Source organism: Phocoena sinus, chromosome 2, assembly GCF_008692025.1.
Source record: "Phocoena sinus isolate mPhoSin1 chromosome 2, mPhoSin1.pri, whole genome shotgun sequence".
NCBI classification, from domain to species: domain Eukaryota; kingdom Metazoa; phylum Chordata; class Mammalia; order Artiodactyla; family Phocoenidae; genus Phocoena; species Phocoena sinus.
In genome coordinates this window covers 109,248,860-109,257,175 of record NC_045764.1, presented here as the reverse complement: position 1 = coordinate 109,257,175, position 8,316 = coordinate 109,248,860, and the positions used below count along the sequence as shown (strand labels likewise).

General features: G+C 38.1%; 1 pseudogene; it reads right to left on the bottom strand.

Moving 5' to 3' along the window:
• Positions 1-4,143: 4,143 nt before the first annotated feature.
• On the bottom strand, positions 4,144-4,819 carry LOC116748606 (annotated as a pseudogene).
• Positions 4,820-8,316: the final 3,497 nt, after the last annotated feature.

Here is an 8,316-nt window from a genome sequence, read left to right as displayed (position 1 = left end):
GGAAAGTGGCTGATGGGTAAGCTATCCAAACATAAGCAACATTTATCAGTTAAGTTCACTGTCTTACATGGGCACAGTTTGTGGTGCCCCAAAACAATTACAATAGTAGTATCAAAGATCACTGACCACAGATCACCATAACAAATATAGTAATAATGAAAAAGTGAAATATTGCAAGAATTACCAAAATGTGGCTCAGGGACACAAAGTGAGCAAATGCTGTTGGAAAAATAGCACCTAGAAACTTACTCTACATTGGGTTGCTATAAACCTTCAACTTGTGAAAACGCAGTATCTGTGAAGCACAATGAAACAAGGTATGCCTGTACATGAAAACTGAGAAAGGACTCAGAATTAAGAATTGAAGAGTGAGGTAGTCACAGGGCAACAACACTAGTGTTTAACTGAAACTAGCATTGTTTTCAGTTAAACATTTCAGTTAAACAGAGGTCAAAAAATTATTTTAATTTTAATTATAATGTGCAACACAAATGTCAAAATGATTCTTAAGAGAAAGCACCAAATGTTCAAAATAATGTTTTAGTCTCAAGTAGGTGAAACTAAACATTTACACTGTATTAACAAAATGATGAAGGGCAGGGGGTGGGTGGTGGAAAGAAGTAGAAGTTTGTTAGATGCCTTATCTTAAAGAAATGTTCTACAGATGAGTTGTTTATTTTTAGTTACTATTATTAATTTTCAAGTTATAAGAGTAGTTATGTTTGTTATACATATCACTTGAAAACAGCTTCTATTTACTGATTTAATTTTTTTTCTCTGTACCTACTTTTTGTTTTTCCAGTATTTCTGAAATGAGCCAGTTCATAAGGACTTATTTCAGCTATTACTAGGATATATTCTGCAAAATGAAATTCTAATAGTGCTTTCTCTAAGTACATGAAACTTTGAATTTTTATTCAATCAGGATTCAATGATGAAATCTAAAACCAAAATTTAATTTGTATTTCCCCCCAAGAATCTGTTGTTAAAGCTGCCAATTATAAGTAAAATAGTCAAATAGACTAACAAATGAAGAATGAAGAGGAATAATGTATGGATCAAGGATGATTGTACATGTTGGTTTTGTCTGTGATATTATTGAGACTTACCAACATGGGGGAAAATGAATCTCACTGGGGTGCTAAGTTATCATTAAACCAGAGGAAGAAGGAGGAGGCCTGGCTAGTCTCTGCTGAAAGATTTAGTCAGGGTACATGTGGCAGCACATGGGAAAGAGTGTCAAGAGATGAGTCACCAGCAAGCCTATATTCCCGACTGAGGCCCAGAATGTCTTCTAGAGATTGCCCTAACTCCCCCAGATTCAGTTTATGGGTTTAAAAGTTAGCTTCCTCTTGTCCACATATCACAGGTACTCTAAATGAGTACTGAGCTGGAGGATAGGCTACCTAAGCTGCTCTTGAGTCATCTCTTAACTAATGATAGGAAGGAAATGAACACTATCTAGGAAAGTACAAAATGAGCATAATGGCAAGCAATGATGTGCCTTTTGCTGAAGCAGTAAATTTACTGGGCTCGGAAAGGATATGAGGAAATCCTTGGGGAAAAAAACACGTTTCAAGAATCTTAAGTAAGCCAGCAATTCCACATGCATATGGCCATTTTATTTTTAAAAAGACAAAAAAAAAAAAAAAGAGGAACTGCCCTTTCAAATATACAAAGCAATTGGATTCTTCGTATACAATACCACTTTAAAAAAAGTATCTTTATTTACATGTATTAGGAACAATAATGAAAAGCTTAAAAGTGGAGTGCTTAAAAATGAGTTGAAGAATATTCTTGACACATTTGAGGTTGCCTAATCATGCTTTTGAAATATTTTGAAATGATATAGGCAACTTAAAAATGAAAGTCTTCATTTTTTTTGGAAAAACGATATCAAATATGTTTTTAAAAGAACATTTCTGCCTATTTGAGAGCTTCTTGCATTTTATTACCAGACCAAATATGAAAAAATACAAACTAACTCCAACTTATCGATTAATTCAAAAGTTCAGGTTTTTGGGTTTTTTTGGCTGTGCTGCACGGCTTGTGGGCATCCTCGTTCCCTAACCAGGGACTGAACATGGGCCCTTGGCAGCAAAAGTGTGGAGTCCCAACCACTGGACCACCAGGGAATTCCTAAAATTTCAGTAATATTTTTATCATTAACTATGAAAGGTGCTGAGGTTCTACCCTCGTGAAGCTGGCATGGCACCTATAACAAAACAATCCCTAAAGTTAAAAACCTACCTCAAAAGGAAAGTATCCAAAATGATGGTACTTGTGCTAGGGTGATCAGTTTATGGGTGATCTTTTCCCCTTTTTTATTTTCTCAGTTTCGTGTAATGTGAATATTATCCTTAAAGTACCACTGATTGAGATCAGTGTGCTAATAGGTGCTTTATAAACATTGTCTCATTAATCTTAGTGATTAATAACAATCCCTATTTTACACTTGTAGAAACTATAGCTTAAAAAATTAAAAATTATACCTCAAGCACTTATCATGGAGTAATTTGAAACCTAGTTGGTTTTACCTCAAATGCTCACAACCACTATGAAATTTTAGCAAATCACAGAACTTTTAAAGCAATATTTATTTCCCTTGAATACGATATAATATGTTAAAAGATAAAGTAAGAGAAAATTTTCCTGGACTTAAACTTTGTAAATTAAAATGTTTTTGTGAGAAACCTAGCAATTCTTTATTTTCTTTAAATCAACTTGATGTCCAACTCTTCCCTTCCCATTGGGCTGCTGGGCAGCTCATTCATCATTCTTTAAGCTCTTCCTCTTCAAGGTTGCACCAGGGATCCAATATTATAAACAAGCTTCAAGGGGTTCTTGAGATCTATGGATAGTGGTTATCTGTTTCCACTAGTTAGTACTGAAATGTCTATTGTCCAAGCCACACATTCCATTCAGGTCTGGGTAACTCTACAGCTTTTTTGATTAAGTTTTAGGCATAGAGGTCTTTGGAGAGACTGGAAACTTGTAGCCATTCTTCTGTGGGGTCTTGTAATCTCTTTGGGGCATTGTCAGAGAACGGGAAGTAGGTCACTTGCCCACGCCACTCCCCACCAAAACAGCTGTAAAATGTAAAACCTCTGTTGGTGTTGTATGAAACCACCATTTTCCCCAAACTCTTGCTAATCCTTTGAGAGGTAAGGAAGGGTTAACTTGTCCAAAACTGATCTCCTGTAGATTGGCTTCCCAAAGAGAGCAGGGTTCCTGCAAAGCTCCATGGAAACTGGCTATGACCTATGTTTAAGGCCACCAATACTTGGCAGTCTCAAGGCTTGGACCCCAGTCTCACTCCATCATGCCAGTCAAGGGGCCACTGCTTCAATTATGAAAGCACGGGGACAGATTCTTTGCCGACTTGCCACTACGTGCACCTATCTGACTCCCAAGAAAGGGCATTCCTTCCAACTGTGAACACCAAACTGGCAGCTTAGAACTGTAGCAAAGGTTCTACATATGATGTTGCTATTGAAACTTGGCTTTTAATCCCCGCAGAGAAGAGGTTGGCCTTTCTCAATCCCGCTGCATAAAAGCATCATAGCCCAAGGATCTGAGTTGCTTTCCTAGACCCCAGAGTTGGGCTCTTCTAGATTGCTGTGAGGTGCTCCAGGGTACCTGCTCCTGTCCCTTGAATGTTTCCCAGGAAAAGCTGCTCAAGAGAGCCTGGCATGTGAAGTGTGTGGCCACTTGAACCTGTTTACACAATACTTTGACATCATCAAATTTTAAAAAATTTCGTTGCCAACCTGAAGGGTATAAAATGATATATATTGTGCTTTTAATATCCATTCCCTTGGCTATTAATGGACTGAGTGTCTTTCCTTATGTTTATTGATCATTTTTGTTTCCTCCTCTGTGAAATTCTTGTTCAGTCTTTGCCTTTTTCTTATTAATTGGTAGAAGTTTACTGGAAACCAATCTTTTGTTTCATATATGTGGTTCAAACCTTTTTGCCCATTGTTTCTCTTCTAACTTTATTTATGTTATCTGTGTTTGCAAAAATTTACATTTTCACTCCTGATTTTTATCCAAGCTTTGATACCATATTTTCTTTCTTTTTTTTTTTTAATCTGATCTTATTTATTTGTTACTCTTAGAAAATCTTATTTTTGACTTGACTCAGACTAGCATAGAAGCTCTTAGAGAGAGTAGCCTCTGTCTCTTGGAAATGTTCCTGGCATTTCTCCTTGGTCTTCCATTCTCTTGGCCAAAAGTTTAGCGTATTCTTCAACCTCTTCCTTATTTTTATTAGTAAGCTGTTTCTTCAGAGCAGTGTGTAGAATGCATGGAGTAATAGGACATAGAATTTGGGCACTCTGGTTCTGGGTTTCTTAATTTCTTTGTGCAGTGATTTTCTAACAGTATCTTGGTGGACATCATCTTTTTAGAGAGATTGAAAACTTTACAGATGCTTTTAGCTTTTGGGGGCCTAAGCAATGAGGCACAGCAGTATCCTTCCAGGAATTTCCTACTCTCCCTTTTAAAAAATAACCAAGTTAAGAACACTCAAATTACCATTTCTTTCTCCTATTCTCCTTGGTCTATCACAGGAAAACCCCCTACTCAGTAGCAGATGAACATGACCACGGATCAGGACACACTGGATCATAGGGAAACCTTGTTTGTCATTCCCACCACTGATTCAAGCCACATAACCCTTCCACTTTTCACTCAGAGCATCATCAGCAACTTCTGTGTCCATAGGCTTCTTAACAAAGGTATGAAGTTTTTGTTCATTGTCTATTTCAGTGAGTTTCTGGCAGCTAGTGACGGGGAAGAAGATATCTATCTTCATCCTGAAGGAGCTGCTTTTCCTCTGAGATGCCTTGTGAAAGAGGGAGCCAATCTTATATTTCTAAGTATGTGTTGGACATCTTTCAAAATGAAGTCATCTTACCTTTCTCTTATGACCTCTCCTTCCAAACTTTTCTGTCTTGCATGGTCCCAAACTACTGTTGTACATAATGACTTGAAACAAAGTCAATTTTGACTTATTTTCCCTTTTTTTTTTAACCTTTAGCCCCTTTCTAAAGACAATAAGTCAAAACACATTTGATGCCAAACAAACACACCACGATGTCACTCCTTTGGCTTTTTTTCAAAGTTGGTAGAGAAAATATTTTATTGTTATTTTTCTTGCAACATGTTCACTGGGTTCTAAGTTCAGTTGGGGAAGAAAAATGCTTATGCAAATAAACTATCATGTACCAGTTTTTAGTGAATGAAAGCTATACTGTAAAATGTTTCTATGATTACTTAATATGCAAATAAACTCCTGTATTTACCTTTCCAAAAAAAGGGGTTCTTGGCAAGCCTCCTTTCTTGACCTTTTAATAGAACAGTGTTGTGAGTATGAAGGTGCTCTGGACAGGGCCAGCACTCGCTGTAGCTTTTTCTCCTGGCTCCCCGTTTTCCTATGTGGTTACCTCCAGTCCCATCTATGGGAATTTCTGTGAAAATTTACTATATGTTGCCTTTCTACATGAGGCATACAACCATCAAAATTTTATTTCTCAGTAGCCAACTAGGTAGAAGAAAAATCAGCTGTGATTGTAATTTTAATGCAGCAGAATTTACATTGTTTCCAGGCTGTCTGCCAATTTGTTATTTAGGAAAGTTAACCCAGATGCAGCTTAATCAGTTTATCTTTTTATTTTAATCATAAAATATTCTCTTGTCAAGATCAGATGAAGGGTAATAATATCCCCTTAATGGTTTTGCACACCAGACAGGAGTCAGTCCCTAACTTCAGTGAATAGGAACCAGCTGGAGGTCCTAATGGGTCCTTCTCTGCCCCCACCCATGGTCTAATGCAGTCACATTCTCTCCTCTCCCATCCAACCTGTTTCTGTTGGCTTCAGCAAAACCGTCAGTAGCTGGGGTGTGTGGCCTCTTGACCAAATAGCTTGGGAAGCAAAATCTGACCTCATTGTGATACGTCTTCCCCTGACCCATAAAAGTTTTCATTATATTAAAAGTGTCTTGGGATTTCCCTGGTGGCTCAGTGGTTTAGAATCTGCCTGCCAATGCAGGGGACATGGGTTCGAGCCATGGTCCTGGAAGATCCCACATACCACGGAGCAACTAAGCCCATGCACCACAACTACTGAGCCTACAATCTAGAGCCCATGAGCCACAACTACTGAGCCTGCGCCTAGAGCCCGTGCTCCGCAACAAAGAGAAGCCACAACAGTGAGAAGCCCACGCACCTCAACGAAGAGTAGCCCCCGCTTGCTACAACTAGAGAAAGTCTGGGAGCAGCAACAAAGACCCAACACAGCCATAAATAAATAAATAAATTTAGTTTAAAAAGAGTGTCTTGATGAATAGATTTGAATCTTACACTCTCACAGAACATTGGGATCACAACTTATGTTGCACAATTTACAAAGCTGGTCCTGAAGCCATCACATTTTACGTTCTATCATGTTTCTGTCAGTTAAAATGTGTGTGTGTGTGTGTGTGTGTGTGTGTGTGTGTATGCAAAACACTAGAACATTGTGATATCATACTGGAATACCAGAAGTTTGTTGTGAGACAGGGTAATGTTGTGGCCCCTGCTCCCAGGTGTCCACCTAGAAACGAGACTGTAGCGGCATTGATAAGTCTAGTGTGTAATGCAAAAATCAAGAGACAGAATAGGTCCCAAACACGTTGATTATTTTCCCGTAAAAGAATAAAAGCTTCAGGGTCCATTTTATGTCCTCTACCAAAATATAAATGCTACAACTCATTCCACGTTCCTTTCTTCACTACCAGTCCTCACTCCCTTCCACCAGCCCCACTGTAGCAGGTAATTATATGATGTGTGTGTCCTGGATCTGCTTGCTCTCACACCCCTTCCCTGCCCTCCCCCTGCTCTGCTCTGTGTCAAGAGGCAGCTCTGGTTCCCATGCTTTTCAGACTGGATTGTGGAGGGGGCAATAGGGAGGAATAAGCCAGGGTATCTCCCTCCTTCCCTGCCAGCAGCTTTATGAATCCAACTCTTGGCAGGTGGGCCACACTATGGTTCCAGCTTCCACTAGTGCTGGGAACACTGCCTTTGCCTTTTATCCCGTCAGTTGTGGGCGAGGGTGGCTTCCTGCTGTTGTTAATCTTTGGATTGCCCCAGTGTCCCTTGTTTGGTGTCTCAGCTCTTTCATCACCCACGGAATCAATTTTCTGCATTAAAGTCTCTTTAACTACTCAGGTGGTTTCTGTTTCCTGGCTAGACTTTGATGATACACATAATTTCCTCAGTACATATGAAATAACCTTTCAGACTTTTTTTTTCTAAATCTCTATAAAGACTGAAAATTATTCAGTCACCCACAGAGGGCAAATCCAAAAATAAAACTGCCAAGGGGGAAGCCCAAGAATGTGCAACTTTTTAATTTACTCTGATATATCTGTTGACTTGCTCTATTTAGAATATATTTATTTAAATTAAATATTTCCTCATTAAAGATGATGTAGAAAATGAATCTCCGCTTTAATAAATTTCAAGAAGTTGAAATATTGCTTTTTACCTATTCGTATCATTTCTCTGGTTAAACTTTACTGATGGTTAGATTTTTACTTTTACAAAGAGAATTATTTCAGTAGTTTGTGGACAAGGAAAAATCAGCATATAACATTTTGCATTACTTTTCTCTGGTTAACTGCTACAAAATGTGAACCTAGTAAGAGTAAAAGTAGCTTCCAAGGTTTCCCACTTAATTTCAAACTGAAGCAATGACTTAGAGTAGAGCCCTTTCATCTTTCTTCTATTTGACATTAAATATTGACTTGCAGTAAATTGCATCTTGACATTATTCCTCTGTTTTTCAGTGTAAGATGACAGACATTTTTATAAAATAAGAAATAATATTTGGTATGTATATGTGTTTGTGCACATCTGTGCGTCACACTTTCTGTTTGTTGCTGTATATTCCCCCTGAAAAAAATGGTGAGAGTTCCAAGGAAAAAAAGGCACTGATAAGGAAGAGTTAGATATGACATTGTAATAAAAATAGTTAGAATCTGAAATACCTTTTGTAACCATTTAAATGGCTTCCATTCTCCCTTCTCCTTTATTTCTAAAACAAAAACTCTAAGCCTAGTTTTTTTTTTTTGTTTTTTTAAACATCTTTATTAGAGTATAACTGCTTTACAAGGGTGTGTTAGTTTCTGCTTTATAACAAAGTGAATCAGCTATACATATACATATATCCCCATATCTCCTCCCTCTTGTGTCTCCCTCCCTCCCACCCTCCCTATCCCACCCCTCTAGGTGATCACAAAACACCTAGCTGATCTCTCTGTGCTATGCGG